Genomic DNA, 17,668 nt, shown 5'->3' with positions numbered 1-17,668 from the left:
ACAACACTCCTCCGTTTTCAGGGCATGACATTCAGATTTTTTTTTTTTTTTTTTTTTTTTTTTTTTTTGTTAACTCCAAATATTTCTTTCACTGTTCATTTAAACACTATTATTTAATTTCTAATTGCTCACTGGGAAACTATAGAAATAAATGTGTATTTTAATCACATCCTGTCTTAGTTTTAATTTTACTTTGCTTTGTCCTGCTTTATGAAAATAGTGAGACCTGTCAACAGACGTGAAGCCTCGACAGTGATGACAGCCATAGGTTTTGCATGGGTCTCTTTGTCAGGATAAGCAATATTTTCTTTTTTCCTGGTTTCCTAAAAACTGATCAGGAATCAATGTTTAATTTTTTGAGCCAAATTTGAATCAAGCTTTGTTAAATGCTGACTAAAATGGACTTTTGTCAGGACCACTCCCCTTACTACTCAGCTGAATGGCCCCAAGACACCTGTTGTGGGGGCTTTTATGGACAAAACCACTTCTCACAGACCAAGTAATATGCTGGAATGCTGGTAGTTATAGTTTTGTTTATAAAAATATGAATCTTATTGGAAAATATGATGGCCAAATGGTTTTGTCAATGTTTCATGTTTGTCAATGGCTTTCCCAGTTCTACCAAGACAATCATATGTTCCTCTAATTTCCTTTCCTTCCTTCGAAGTGGAAGGAGTGGTTTATCTACATGAAGAATTGCATGCATTGTGTTCTAACTGCTGCTAACTGTCTGCATTCCCAGGATCGACTTACGTTGATCAGGCTATATTATGCTTTCTAAAAATGATTGTGGGTTCCATTTGGAACTTCCCCTAATTCATTTTGTATCTGAGATCACTGAGGGGCATCAGGCTGTAATGCATTTTCTTATATTTTGTTTGGAGTTTGAGAGCTGAGTGATGCCTCTCTTCAAGGAAAGGTCCGTAAATGGGCTTCCCTTTTCAATTTTCTTCAAGTGTTCTCAGACTTAGTATTGGAAAAACTAGAGCTTTCTTTGTGGGCTGCTTTTTAGTTCCTCATGAATAAATTAATTAATGGAAAAAAAAAACCTCTGTTTCCCCATTTCTGCAAAGAATACCCAAAAATCTCACACAAAACACTCAGAATTGTTACCTGTATTAAATATTCAGTAAGGATGAGAAGATTGTGTCTCCAGAAATGAAGTCTCTTTCCCATTACCAGGAAAACCAATGAAAGTAATTGATAAGCTTTACAAAAAATATAAACATACCATTACTATTATCCTTTTTACATACACATCCATTGTTCTTTGCTCTGGCCTAAAATTGATGCTTAAGAAATATCAACTAACTGTTTGGCATAACTGTTTCATTTTCTTACCTATGGGGAGAGACTTATGATTTAGTTTGTTTGGGTAAGTTTTTACACCTCTCCACCTTAAAAATGATTATAATAGTGCCTTAGACAATCAGTGTTCTTCTAGCAGTATGTTACACATGAAGAGAACATCAGCCCTAATCATGGATCCCCCAACCCCAGTTCAAATTCCTATTATAGAAGACAGTGGACTTACATTTCAGTTACCAGCTTCTTTGGGGCAAGTTCTTTGTATCAAATTCAGACAAATACAGCAAATGGAAAAATGTGATGAATTTTTACTTACTACCTTTAAAACTAATAATTCTACTGTCATAATACTTTGATTTATTTCGACCCATCTGTCAGAATATTTGTTCTGTTTTAAAAGTTAATCATAGGCTGTACTTTTGCATTTCAGGATATGCCATATTCTTATTAATTACAGTTCCTCTTTTTTTTTTTTTAATTTGTGAAACAATCTTGAGCTCAGAGAAAGAGGAAGAGGCCACTGCTGGCAACTAACAACTGATTGGGAGCCAGCATGTATTTTGGACGCCTTTTTATGGGAGGAGGGGGATGCCAGCAAGGTGCCAGTAGCAAAGACTACTAATTTACAATGGCTGGCATGCCTTTTTTTTTTTTTTAAGTAATAGAAAGAACTAAAGTGGAAAGCTACTCAAGGTGAAATTCACTGTGAAGAATTCATGTTGAAAGTTTTGGAATGTTTCCATGGCAACCAATAGAGAGCGCTCTTGGGAGGTAGGCCTTTGGCTTTTCTCTAGATTGAACCACACTGTTTATCCAGCACAAAGGTTAAAGCCCTTTCAGTGAAATCCCACTACCAAGATCCTGGCCAATGCTTCCTTTTGCAAGAAACTTGCCTGCCACTTTGATCAAACCATTTGAAATTACTCAGCAAGACAGTCTGTCCTTAACAGATACTTGCTGTGGTATAGTGGTTCGCATCCCTTGACTCAGTCCAGAAGGACCTGGGAAGAGTCTTCTTGAAGGATTGTCTTCATAGGATTGGGCTATGTGCATGTCTTTGGGGGTTGTCTTCATTGACAGATGTGAGAAGATTCTTTCTACTGTGGGTGGTGTCATTCCCTACACAGGGTGCCCTAGGCTGTGTAACAATGGAAAAACATAACTGAACACAACCGAGTAGGTGAATATGTGTTCATTAATTTCTTTCTGATTTTGACTGTAAATATGACTAGTTATATATGAAGGTTCTGCCTTGATGTCCCCACAAAGACGGATTTGCAATTATAGCGTGAAATAAAACTTTTTCTTCCCTAAGTTGCTTTTCATTGGGATATTTGATGATAGCAACACAAATGAAACTAGAACATGTGATAATTAAATTAAACTCTGGAGATCACTAATGGGTAAGAACTAATGGAAGACAAAAGTGATAAGCAAGCTGAGTTATCCTTATCAAAGTTTCACAGAAGCAGAATTTTTCGAAGATAATGAATTCCAAAATGATTAGAATTAAAGCCTTGTACTTAATTTCATCTTAATTTAAAGACTTAATACTTCATAAAGGATTTTGGTTAATGCTATCATTAATTGAAACTAATCTTATGAAACTCCTCCATAATAAAATAAAAGCCATAAATTATTATAACCCTGTAAAAGAATTACCAGCATATTGCTTATTTATTTTTCTAAGATAAGCATAAAATACAAAATAAATTAGATACCCACCATAAAATAATGATGTTTTGGAAGTAATGTATTAAGAAAGTACAGGAGTTTTTCAAGAAGTTAAATATTTCCTATAAAGCTTAAAAATAATTTTCATGAATTTTTTAATTTGAAAAGCCACACAGAAGATATTTTAAAACAAAACAAAAAATAAAGACATCCATGCATTAGAAAATATTTAAGGACAAGTTAAAAGAATATCATTAGCTAACCTTTTGAAGATTTATTTATTATTGTTATGTTCCTATGGCTAACATGCTTTTATGCACACCACATACACACAGGAGCTCATGGAGGTCAAAAGAAGGCATTGGATATCCTGGAACTGGAGTTACAGATGGTTCTGACCCATCGTGAGGGTGCTGGGAACTGAAACTGGGTTCTGTGAAGGAGAAACAAGAGAGCCAAACAAAGTCTATCTGCCGGGGATGTCAGAGGGCATTATTTTCGGAAACTTCTACATCCCCAATGATGAGAAGAAGGGAAGAGATTAGTTGCAAGAGAAGGGAAGAGAAAGAAAAGTGATGGGAAAAGCACCCGTTCTTTGGTAGTAGCAGATGGGAGAGCACCCATGCTTTGGTAGTAAGTAGGTGGAAAAGCCCTCGTCCATCTTTGATACACGGTGGGAAAAGCACTGGTCTGTTAGTTGCAGGCTGTTCCTCTTTGTCTCTCAACACTTCGAGGTGAGGACATCAATGAACATCTTGTTATCTCTGTGGCTGGTAAGGATCCACAAGACTCCCGAGACCTTGCTCTTGTCAACCAACACTTTCTCACAATGTCAGCTCCATGGCTTTTACCACACCCACTCTTCTACCACCTACTTCCTGCTTCACTCTTACCATTTGTCCTTGCTTTCTCTCTTCCTCTCATAAACTGCACTACCTGAGCATGAAAGTAATTGTCTTTGAGGAGGACCCTCTGATAAGAACGGTGCTCTAGACATAAGGAATTGTCCACAAAGGCAGAGTCATGGCTGGCTGTGACCTGGGCGATTGTAAGCATCTGATCTCACTTTTCAATTACTGCTGAGGGGACACCACTGATGGCTTTCTAAGTCCTGACACCGTCCCTGGTGGAGCAGCGTCTTGAGTCCTGACAATATTTAGACAACAGCTAAACCAGAAACACTGGTTCCTAATCCCAGACAGTCACTGCTTCTTTGACTTCTATCCTTAATGCTTGCCATCCCCCTTTAAGCATCTAGAGCAAGCTGTTCATAGTCAATTTCATGATTCCTTCAGTCTTGTTAGAGGAAGGACTTGTGAGCTCAGCAAGGAAAAGGAAAGGAAAGGAGAGGGGAGGGGAGGGAAATGGAAATTTGAAAGGAAGTTAGGAAGTAAAAGGAAGGAGGAAAGGAGAAAGGAAGGAGGAAATAAGACTTTGTGTGACATTACTTTTCCTCCAATGGATAAGTCGACTTTTTAATTACAGACATGTTCATGTGTGTACGTGTGTGTGACCTATATTTGTATGTGTGTGATATGAGCCTAGTGTGTGTGTGCATGCACACTTATGCAGAGGACAAAAGAGGATGTCCAGGCTCTTCCTCCTTGAGGCTTATCTCATTCTTTTGAGACTCATTCTCTCATTGAACTGAAGCTCCCCATTTCAGCTAGGCTGAACAGCCAGCTCCCAGGATGCACCTCTCTCCATTTCCCAGCTCCCAGGATGCAACTCTCTCCATTTCTCAACACTGGTGTTACAGGGACAGCCATGCCCAGCTTTTACATGGATGTTGGAGACTTGAACTCAGTGGTTTCTGATTTCACAGAAACTCTCTTGTCCACTGAGCCCTCTCCCTGAACCAATGATAGAATTGTCAGAAGGTGAGTTTTGCAGGCCTAGGTAATTTCCTTTACTACACAGACACAAAAACTTTACCCCAGTCACACAATTTATAGCAAAACTGAGGGTGCTTTCCCCACTGGCTCTGTATCTGTCTGTATTCTCAAGCACAAACCACCTGAGTTATGTCTACTCAAAATTTATGACACATAATTTTCAACAACTTAAGCCATATAAGATATATAAGCATGATTCTTAGAAAAGTATTTATTAAAATTGACTGAGTTTTAATTACAAAATAATCTAAAAAAAGAAATACTTCAAGATTGATCATCAGATGTGTGTGTGTGTGTGTGTGTGTGAGAGAGAGAGAGAGAGAGAGAGAGAGAGAGAGATCTCCAAAGAATACACTAATGAATTGACCAGGAGTTGATTGTCAAAAATGTACATGGGTTAGTCCCCGTTGACATTTGGGATCCATAAATTCTAAAATTCTAAGAGTCTACAATGCAGTAGGAAATTTTTTTTAAAAAATCAACATTGCTGAAAGAGTCAGATGCAGATATTTGAATCCAACCAATGGACAGAAGCAGCTGACCCCTGCTGTTGAATTGGGGAAGGCTGAAAGAAGCTGAGGAGAAGAGGACCTTGTAGGAGGGCCAGCAGTCTCAATTAATCTGGACCCCTGAGATCTCTCAATCACTGGACCACCAACCAGTCAGCATACACCAGCTGATATGAGGCCCCCAACACACATACAGTAGAGGACTGCGGATCTGTGCTCATTCAGAGATGATGCACCTAACCCTCAAGAGACTGGAGCCCCAGGGAATTTAGAGGTCAGGTAGGGTGGGGGGTGGGAACATCCATGTGGAGACGGGGGAGGGGGAAGGAAAGGGATGTGGAACAGTCGGACAGGGAAAGGGGGAATAAAATATGGAGTGTAAAAAAATAAATAAATAGTTTTTAAAAAAGAAGAAAAAGGAAAAAAAAGAATGTCCATTATATAAAATTTTTCACATTTCTGTTTGATTTATTTTACTTTTTATGAAACTATTTCTAGAAGTACAGAGAAGAGAAAGATCTTCACAGGATGCCAAACCTTAGAATGTAGGGGACATAAAGGGGTGTGGCCTTGCTTGCTGCTTACTTTGTAATTAAGTAAGGTAAACCCCAAACAGCAGCTTCAGAGCAACACACACGCAGGAGCGTACACACACACACCTGACATTCACTCTGCATCCCTCAGTCATCACTCACTTAAAGCTTGGCCTCAGGGCAGGTCGAATGAGCTCCACAGTTACTCATCTGGATGTCAGTAAGACGCCTTGACAGGTGCATACTCTTCAGTGCGCAAAACAGCTCCGCAAGTACAAACCAGTTCAAAGACGCCCTTTACCGAAAGTCAGTTCGCTCTCTTGACACACACATTACTTAAGCACAGGATTAACGTCTGCATTCCAGGATGATGTCACAGTGAAAGGCTTGTCCTTTCCTCTTCCAGGACTTCTTGGGGTTCTGAATTTGGATTAAATTGATTGTATGTAAAACAAAATAGTCGCCATGATTTTGGAGTATTATTATTCGAGCTTCATAGAACGGCAAACAGGGCAATAACGAAAAAAGTTAAGTCTGTCCCATCGCAATAAAAGGAAAGAGGCGCGTGGCTGTTCCTTGAGCCATGAACATCACAGACAGAGTTATGGTGTCTGTGTCAGCAATTTATAATAAAAGATATAAGTGGCTCCAACTGAAGCCATATGAAGACACAAAGGTCTTGCCCTTCCTGGTCGGGAGTTCTGCCCTGTTGAACGTTGAGAACAAAAGATGTTTAAGTACACGGAACCTGGCTTGAATACATTTTTTCCTGTTTATTAGGTTTTTATATTGTTTGAAATGCAGCTTTCTTTCTGAGCCATTTTCTGGCTTCCTGGGTTTAACGAAAAATTACTTTCTTCAAACACTGGATGACTTCACTATCAAAGATATCCATTTCCCATAGACTTTTTAAAATAGATACATGACATTTGTTTTCTCATGTCAGCCTGATGAGAGACTGATGTTAGCTCTAGTTGTCCCTTTGTGCTTCACATTCTCTGTTTTCACACCCTGTTTATCTGGTAGCCGAACCTGTTTTCAGTTCCTGCTAATTTACCTGTGGTATTTATATATATATATATATATATATATATATATATATATATATATATATATGTGTGTGTGTGTGTGTGTGTGTGTGTGTGTGTGTGTGTGTGTGTGTGTGTGTGTGTGTGTGTGTGTGCGTGTGTGTGTGCATCATGGGGTGGGGGTGGGGCTAAGAAGTTGATTTCCTAGAATGATCATTATACATGTTAAGTAGTCGGTTCTTTTGTAATGTTATCCTAGTACACAGATTTTAATGACATAAAAACATCAGCATATTCATTGACTGATGTGATTTGAGAGTTCTTGATACTTAAATTTTGTTGAGAAAAGACATTCTATTTGGCAGCGTGTAATAGGTGAGACAAAAAGGGACTTTTCTGAAACAACTGCATTTAGAAATGGTTTCAAAAGAACGGTAAGGCCGTATTGCTGGAGGTTTCGCTTATTTCTCTATTCTCTGTTTAATTGCTGTGGAGAAAACCTTTTGTAAATTACAATCAAGTATCAATGATGACTAAAAATAAGTCCTTATACACTCTTCATTAAAACCAGTATCTTCCTTCTTTTCTCAAATTTACTTGCTCAGAACCAAAACTAACAGCCTGTCTGCCTCTCTCTCTCTCTCTCTCTCTCTCTCTCTCTCTCTCTCTCTCTCTCTCTCTCTCTCTCTTTCTCCAGTTACTTTCCAGTAGAAACTGATGCCAGCCTTTTTCATGCCCATGGTGTCCTTTCTAATGCATAAAAGCTGAGCAGAAGTTCCGGAGGATTGGGAAGGTGGGAAGTGCTGATCAACAGCTTCACAATCGGACAGGAGGGATGAGTTCTGGCATCTCCTGTACAGTAGAAACACATAGTTAACAACGATGGACGTCCCGAGGTAACTGGAGTGTTCTGAATGCACTCAGCATGACAGCCTCCAAGGTGATAGGTATGCGGATTACATGCTTTCTTTATTATATTACATTGTACCAAATAAATATGTGTTGGTATTATATCCATAGGAAAATAAAAGCAATAAGGGGAAATGATCTCCAGCTTCTACTGAGCCAGCTGACTCTGTCATATCAGAACACGGCACAGCCCGGAGTCTCCTCCTACAGCAGAGCTCCCCTGAATCCCATGAGGAGGTGGTTGCTCTTCAACCAGATTAGTGCCTGACACGCAGGAGTCCATAAATGATTGCCTTTGAAATGTGTGCAAATCATTCTGAAGCTGATACTTTTGATAACAGTGATCAGTAATCTTCTATTTATATTTAAGTAATATTTTATTAATTCTTTAATAGTTTCATCCAATGTATCTTGATCATATTCATTTCTTCTTCCTAACTTCTTTAAACTCTATCCCACTTTCCTAGCCATCTAACTTATGTCCTATTTTTATTTAAACCCAATGTGTGCTTGCCATATACTCCTAGGTGTGAAATCACCTCTTGGAGCAATGGTTGACCTACCAGGTACACACCCTTTAAAATACTGAAACTCCTCCTGGCAGCTATTAATGGCTATATGTACTCTGCCCATGTTCTCTTGGGAATGGGAACACACCCAATGGTTGACCTACCAAGTGCTCACCCTTAAAGAATACTGACTCTCCTCCCAGCAGTTATCAACTGCCAGCTTTCCAGCTAGAAATGGGACTTCATGTCCACCTCCCCCACCTATGCTGGGATTTTTGTCTACCATGAACTTGCACTTGGTCTTGTGCAGTCATCCCATCACAACCACTATGAATTCTTGTGTGCAGCTGCCCTGTTGCTTACAGAAAAGTTTCTTGTAGTCATCCATCTCTGGCTCTTACAACCTTTCTCCCCACCCCCTCCACGGTGATCCCTGAGCCTTCCAGGCATAAAATGTGACATAGATGACCCTTAGGGCTAAGTACTCTGAGGTCTTTCATCTCTGTATGTTGACTGATTATGGGTCTGTGTGTTATTCTTCACAAAATGAAAAAAAAAGGGCTTCTCTGATTTAGTGAGGTGTGAGTGATGTCTCACTAAACACACATATTAGTGATGCAAACCTCCTCCCACCGTGTGTGTGTGTGTGTGTGTGTGTGTGTGTGTGTGTAGCAGCTTAGTCTGAACTTCTAGGCTTTGATGATCCTTTGGCCTGAGCTTCCCAAGTAATTGCAACTCCAGACACACACCATCATGCCGAACTTCAATTCTAAATGTCAGATACTACACCTTACATTTATTGGGCCTTATTTCTTTTTAACACAGTAGCTCTTGGTGTGCATCAGTGTTACCTGACAATTTGTTAGAAATGTAAATTCCTATTATATATTTCATAATCTACAGGATTGAACCTATGCAGTTTTTATTTTGAAGACTCTTGTTCATTTTTTTTATATGGGCACACCCCTGATTGGTGGATGTATGTCTACCAAAGGGATGCAGTGCCCCCTCAGGCCAGAAGAGGGCATCAGATCCCTGGAACTTGAGGTATAGATGGTAGTGAGCCACCTGATGTGGGTGCTGGGAACTGACCCCAGGTCTCCTGAAAGTGATCGTATCTACTGAGCCATCTCTTCAGTTCTGCAATCTGAATTTGGATAGGCCTTCAGGCGATTCTGAAGCCTGTTAAAGTCATAGAAAACATCCTTGTGCTCTCAAAGAGTTATTTTATAAGTATGTCCATGTGAATGTGAGAATGTGCCTTCTAAAAAAACCAGATTCCTGGGTCTTCTAGCTCAGTCTGAAGGCCCTTTCAGTGAACAACAGAAAAATACTGTTCAGCTCTCGACACACTTCCCTTTACCTGTTCTCTGCCAATTCAAGTCATTGAGAACAAGCTCTGAACACTATTATACAAAAAATAAGGAGGTTTTGTTGTTGTTCATTAGTGTTCCTAAAATGCCTTCCAAGCCTTTTGTCCACATAAAGTGTTGCTGATCTCACACATAAATGATGGCATGACACAATCTCATGCTTGGTATAGGGTACAAATTCTAAACATACTGGTTCTGTTCAATGGCAATAAAGCAATTAACACTGCAAGTCTGAAGTGTGCAAGACAAGGCTTAAAACTCATCAACGCCGTCTCCCTTCCCTAACACTGGTTTTTCATTTTCCTCCTGGGCTGGCAGAGGCATGTGAAGACCCATCAGATTAATGTCACATGTCTTAAAGCAGCATCTTTGAAATAAAATTGTGTTTTTGTTGAATAATTATATTCAGTGTGTAATGTTGTATATCAAACTCTCCCAAAATTTTAAGGCTAGAATCAAAAGTACATTATTTATATAAAAAAACTCCTTTGAGATTGAAATATTTGATCCTGCAAGAAGCTCCATAGGCCGGAAGATAAACAATTCAAGTTAGCTTCAGGAAGTCCCTGAAACTGAACAGATTCACTAGACCCCCTCCCTGCCAAAGCAAGCAATAAAAGTTAAGAGTTCCCCTCAGAAAAGGAAACTGAGCAGCCAAGAAGATTCAGTCAGGCTGAGTTGCAAAGAAGACTCTGAGACCAGACCAGCGACCTGGAAGAGATTTAGACCAACTCAGCCACCTGAAAAGGACACTCTCCAATCTGTTGCGGTACCTGCAGGCTGTGCAGCCTGCTCCAGGTTCCCAGCTTTGTAGGCTGATGCCCATGCTGGGGTAGTCTTTGGGGTAATTTCTGTTCCTCTAAATAACCCCTCACCCAAAATCCTGTAAGTAACCCCAATATCTTTGATGGTATCTGCTCTTTCATCTGTCATAAGTTCCCTAACTGGTATGAGTAGTCACGTGCATTGCATCTCCCCAGAAAAAGCTTTATCACACACCACCAATATCTGGCTCATTTCAGCAATTTGAGCAAGGATTAACAAGGGCAACCTATCTCTAGTGGTCCCAGAAGATGAAAGGAGCTGGCCTGAGAAAGTAAAAACACTTCTGAAAAGGATTGCTCCCATGACAGTCATGTAGGAAATCATCGAAATTGCTGCTCGGTTAGGACCTTTCATTTCTCCATCTGGTCCTCCCCACACTTCACATGGAGCTCGCTCACGGCGTGGCAGCTCCAGTCCAGTAGTCAATGCTCCAGGAGGCAACAAGCAAGAGTTTTCAAAACCTGAACGCCATAAATAGAAAGCCAATCCAGTACCACTTTTAACATATAGTATGTGTCAAGGACACCTAAGAACCCACATAAATTCCAGGAAAGAGAATACATGTCCCTTTTTTTTTTTTTTTTTGGAGAGTAATCTCGAAGAACTCATGACCATCTTTAATTGGCCAAAGACTATTTATTCACTTGGATATAGATTTTGAGCTAATGATATTGTTAGCTTTCTTTGGCCACATGTTATATGTTTCATGTAAGAATTTAGTGAAATGAAGACAAAACTTTTAAAAGCTGAATATATTTAAGGATTAAAGATTATAGTTGAAAACCAGGATTTACATTGCTCTGTTAAAACGAGATCTGTAACTAGAATCAAGAACAACTCACAACCCTGCTTCTATAAAGGCTGGGTGACCACAGAGCATCTTTTGGACCCTGGAAGGACTATCATACATTACTGGTTGGCTTCGACTCAACTTGACACAAGCCAGAGTCATCAGAGAGGAAAGAGCCTCAGTTGAGGAAATGCCTCCATAAGATCCAGCTGTAAGGCATTTTCTCAGGTAGTGATCACTGAGGGAGGGCCCAGCCCATTGGCATGGTGCTATCCCTGGGCTGATGATCCTGGGTTCTATAAGAAAGCAGGCTGAGCAAATCAGAGAAAGGAAGCCAGTTAGCAGCACCCCTCCATGACCTCTGCATCAGCTCCTGTCTCCAGGTCCCAGCCCTGCTTGAGCTCCTGTCGTGACCTTCTTTAGTGGTAAATGACAATGTGGGCAAGTAAGCCAAAGAAACCCTTTACTCCCCAGCATGCCTTTTGGCTGTGGTGTTTCATCATAGGACAGAAACATCATAAGACGGTCACAATAGTTAAATAGATCTAGCAGCACCCAAAATAAAAATGGCACATTATCAATCTAATGATACACCAACCTTTATGCTTAATAGCAGACACTGGTGTTTTTTTTTTTTTTTCTCCCCTCTTTCAATAGAATTTCCCAGGGAAAAAGTCTCCAGTGTTCAACTTCACTTGGCCTTTGAAGCACAAATTTGTTGAGGGAAAATCATTTTTTTGCAAACCTTAAGTATTGCTAAATCCATTAGAACAAATAATAAGAGAGCTATAGAGAGAGTCACTACATTCTGAGTGAGGTAAAGCAATTTAGCACATACTTTTAGTTTAAGTACACATTGAGGTCAAAATAGAGCAGTGGTTGTTGCTATGGGCTCGGATGTAGCCACCAATTAATTAAAAACCATTTCCTTATGTCAAAGCAAACATAACCAGCCAGAACAACATGGCTGGCTATGTGGTTGCTTTCTTGTTGATCTCCAGATCCACCAATAAAGCACCAATTCAAGGCAGAGGCCATCAGCATTGAGTTTCACACAGTCAGAGCCCGAGAGAAACCACATCATTTCAAAGGGTAAATGAACAACATGCCACATATCTAACTGCCACACGTATAGTCTTACAAAGTGACGTGGGATTGCTGTGTAGTGCTTCAACCCTTAACTTGGTGAATCCTAATTAATCTGAGGTGCCAAGTTTTTGCTAGAAACCCTGCACCAAGCCTCAGATACAGTCGGCTGCTTCCCCCTTCTGGCCAAAGGTGGAGAGCATTTTGAGCTTACTAGTTTGAGCAGGACTGTCTGCCCAGGCAGCCTTTGAAGTCAGGTCTGAAACAATGAAAATTTACTATACATTCTCTCAGCAAAATACAGACGGCATGGGTCTAAGATACAGGAATCTTCTCCTAGGGCAATTCTCACTGGAAAGAGCCTCCAAAACATAGAAATGAGATTTCCCTTCTGTTTGCCAAATGGCCTTCAGATGAGAAAAGGTGGACTTCGTTGCTCTGGGGTCACTTGGGGGCTAATGTATTTTGATTGTCAACTAAGATTATTCATACAGAGTCGACTAGGCATTGGTGGCTCTACAGAGAAGAGTAAGAAATTATACAGATAAAAGCTATACATATATTTTATTTCAAGGTCTAAATGGAGTCAATTCCTCCTCGTGGTCCTGCAAGAACGGTGAAGGAGTCATTATGTGCAGAGGCTCAAAACATTTCACTTAATTGGGATAATTTAAAGAATTTCAATCTCCTCATTGTCTGTCTATATTTGTCCACAGGGCTCAAAAACTAAGAATTCAAAATTATATTCTCACAATATCAAGAGAAAAGAGACATTCATAAAAAAAGAAAATAAAACTCTCATCCAACAATCTTTGCCTAATTTATATTATCATAAGTCTGCAGGCACAACAAGCATCTTTATAGGTAAAAAGTACTCTACCTCATTCAAAGGAATGAAGTTTAAGATAATAAATGCTGCTAAACCTATGTTTCTAGATGTGTGTATTTGTTTTGAAATACTGATAAGAATTATGAAAAATTTGTTGACTGGGGAATATCTGAAAGTAAAGAACAACTAGACTGAATCCTTCTGTTCCCTATTAATTTTTAGACATTGAATAGAAGGTTCCCAAGGAGTCAGAGAAAGTGAGTGATTCAAATCAATAGAATGGATAAGCGCCAGGGTCAACTATACACAAAAAAGAAATCAAATACATACAGGGCAGTGTGGCCTCTTCTAAATTTGTTTACGTTCTCCAAATAACATGAGCCTGCTTGTTTTTCTAAAGACTTTCAGGCAAATTAAGCCAAAATAAGCTGCCATTAGATGAGAGGGGACCATGTAAAATGGAGGGACATCACCATCTCTGTCTCGACCCACTGTGCTCAGAAGTGGAAGGCACACCCAGGGTTGTACAATGCTGGGCTCACTCAATCATTCCTAGCTCAGCCTCAACCACTTTCATTCTGTAAAACACAACAGTACATTGCTTGCTAATTGGAGCTTGGACATGTGGATAATAAATGTCTAAAGCATCCAAGAAGTGAGGTCTGCTGGGACCTGAGGGGTTCCCTTGGAGAGAGTCATGTGTCCCCACCCTGAGATGAAATATGAAACGTATTTGCTCTTTACTTTCCATGAGCAAAGGATATATTAGAACCATTTGTGAGGTTGGGGTACCAGGGTGGGCAATGTTTTCCTGTCTGACTTAAGCATTGGAATCAATATCAGAGTATTTGTCCTGATAGGAGACAGGGAAATGCCCTTCATAGAGAATAATCTGGCCTCTGTGGTCTGGCCCATGTGAGGTTCCCTTGAACCATGAAGGCACAAGATGAAATCCACCAAAGAAGGAACAAGTGGTGGTGTGCATGCCTTTCATCTAACATAGGTTGACCACTTTGCAGTGAGAGCCTACAGGAGAAATAAAATGGAGATTAATGCTGTGAACATGGACTCTCATGGACTCTTGGAGACACCCTGACCAGAGTAGCGACTCGATCAGAGGGACACCATGCAGAAGGTGACTATGTAGGGACATTGTATGAGCACACTGAAGAAAAGACACACTAGTGGTTTCCAATGAAGCAGGGTGAAGTACAATCACCCCCGTAAGTCAATAAGTTATAAGGAAATCAGTTTAAACCCCGCAGGCCTTTAGAAGGCAAAACCTACGTGAAGTAAGACATTGTATTGACCACTGAGAGGTTTGAAAACCACATTGAGATGTTTTGTAAAGCTCAGTTTGTGTTAGGAAGAAGTTCAGTTTTCAGTGAACTGGGGATGCTTAGATGGCTCACTGGGTAAAGCACTTGCCCTGTGATTTGAATGGCATGAGTTCAGTCCCAAGCTCCCTAGCATCCCTGGTGGAAGCAGAGAATAGTTTCCTGTAAGCTGTCTTCTGATGTCTGTATGCATACCATCACATGAGACACACACAGACACACAGACACAGACATACACACACACACAGATAGTCACATGCAAAGACACACAGATAGACAGATACACAGATACACAGACACACAGAGATAGACACACACACACACACACACACACTGTACACACACACACTCACACATACCCCACATTGAATTTTTTAAAAACTCCTTAGCAGACTCAAAGTGGTCCAATACCCAGCACCATTATCATCACATAGAACTGTTTATAGACTACTTTAGACTTCCTAATTCATGATCTCTATGATAACATGACCTATGTACACATTAAAGTTGAAGAATTGTCAACTTTAAAACGCCAGTTGAACAACCACCATAATGGTCTTTTGGCTTCTACTTCTTCCATCTTAACTTTCTCCCTCCTTCTCCCTCCTTGTATTTTTTCCTCTTCCCCTTGCTTTCAGGTATAAAACACACCTTACCCTCTAAGAGATGACACTAGCATACATGTACACCAAGGGGATAGCTCATCACTTACCTCTCCTTTGCCTGGAATGAAATTACCACATCCAGAGCCGCAGCAACTATCCTGTAACGATGATGTAGAGCGAATAAGGATGAGACCAAAGGAGATGGCAGGGGAAGAGACCAAAGGAACTCATCTTGTTAACTCACCTCCAACAAGAACTGGGCGCCATCTTTTTTGACCTGGTAGCTACACTGGCTCTCTCCACTAAATAATCCATTCACTCACACTGCTTTAATCAGGTGTTCTATCACTTTAGCTGCCATATTGTGGTGGGGTTCCAAAACAGCTGAATCCATAAACTCAGCTAGAATATGCTGGGTGAAGAGAGGGGAGTTTTACATTCTACTTCCTACAGGCTTTTATGTGGCATGGAGGGAGGGGTGTCAGCAGGTACAAGACTGAGGAATGATGACTTTGGAGAGGGAAAAGGGCTGAAGATCAAAACATCCTGGATGATAAGAATCAATGAAGGAAGGGCAAGAAATGAAATTTTAAATCATTGCAGAAAAGAAAAAACAAAAAATTTAAAAGCCCCACATTTGCACAGGAATAGAAAACAGCTGGAATATGATCTTAGTCATAGAATGCATTCCAAAAATGGATGCACTCCATCTTCCCATGATGCCCCAGTCGGTCGCTGGGCTGCAGCAACAGACCACTGGCCATCACGACTGTCCATGTGGAGAGGAGCAGCTGAAGCACTGCTGGGCAGAGTATAGCCTTCCCTGAACTACAAGACTATGAGCCAATGTACAAGCCAGCTGGAGGATGGGAGAGCAGAGTGTAGGGACCAGAAACTTGAGGCTTGACCATAAAGAGGGACTGACCTTGTGAAGTGTTGTCGCTCCTCAGATTAGAGGCAGACACTGCTGTGGTTTGAATGTGAAGGGGAGAAAGATCTGGAAGTTGTAGAGTCTGCCCTCACTTCCTGTTCATGCTCTGCTTCCTGACTGAGGATGTAATGTGACCAGTTAGCCATTAAGGAGAGAGGGTTAGCTCACAATTCAGAGGCCCGTGCCCTCTCTCACAAGTCCCTGCTGCTTTAGACCTGTGCAACACAGTGCACAGGGGACAAATGCTGGTTGAAAGTGGCTGCTCACCTTGCAGTGGCTAGGGAGTTTGGTTGTCTGTTTGCTTGCTTTGGCCTGATCAAGTTGAATTTCTATATCTTAAAAGGGGTTCATATTTGTGATCAACATTCACTGATTTTCCTCTTTGGACCCCTCCTCTGCTTGCTTGCTTTTGTGCATCTCTGCTATGTGTTTGCTATTGAGTTTTCTTACGAGGGCAGCATTTGCTCTTTTGTGTCTGTTTTTGCTTCAGAAAGTTCTTTTCTTATTTCACACCTACTGGGGATTGGCCTCCTCGTGTTTCCCACACACCCTAAGCTACGAATATCCAACAGTAACTGTGACAAGTAAAACCTCAAGCCAGTCGGTCTTATTTGGAAATATCCCCTCTCCCCCGTTCAATCCTTATGAAGCTGTGTCAGAGACCAGGTTCATATTGTCCTTACAACAATATCATTGTTGGTATTAGCACTGTTTCTGAAACATGTTTGCACAGGCACACACAATATTCTGTTTATATTATACATACACACACACATATACATAAATATGCATATAAATTCTTAAATAATATATATATACATACACACACATACACACACATACACACACACATACACACACACACAATGAATGAGTCTTCATACCACGACCAAGACTTCTTAGATGTTATCACCTCTGTGTGCCAAAAATAGAGTTGAAAAAAAAATTACTTGACACCTGAAATATTTGCAAAACATGTTGGCTTTCATTGATACTAAAAGGGTTGTGGCTGAGACATTTGAATTGGACCAGTTGTTTTTTTAAAATATTTATTGTTTTCTGGTTTGGTTTTTTGGTGTTTGTTTTCTTGTTTGTTTGTTTTGTTTGTTTCTCTGGCTGCCCTGAAAATTATTCTGTATACCAGATTGGCCTCAAACTCAGAGATGTACCTGCCCCTTCCTCCAGAGTGCTAGGATTAAAGGCATGTGCTACCACTTTCAACTTAAATATTTATTTTTAAGATGTAATTTATATACCACAGAAATTACCAACTGAAGTGCGTAATTAGCTGATCTTTATCTATTCTGGCTTTTATGAGACAAGAAGACTTTGCATTGACCTTGAGACTGTGACACTCACTTTGTGTCCAAGGATGACCTTGACCTCTCTCAAATACTGAGACTCTGGTGTGCACTGCCCCAGCCAGCTTCAGGGCTCATTATCACTCACAAGATATGCAACCATCCTCACCATCTAATCCCCAAGCCCACATGTCACCCCGCAGAGAAAACCTGCATCTATTACTGC

Source organism: Mus caroli, chromosome 13, assembly GCF_900094665.2.
Source record: "Mus caroli chromosome 13, CAROLI_EIJ_v1.1, whole genome shotgun sequence".
Lineage (NCBI taxonomy): Eukaryota > Metazoa > Chordata > Mammalia > Rodentia > Muridae > Mus > Mus caroli.
The sequence above is the reverse complement of the archived record's forward strand: the minus strand, read 5'-3'. Positions refer to the sequence as shown.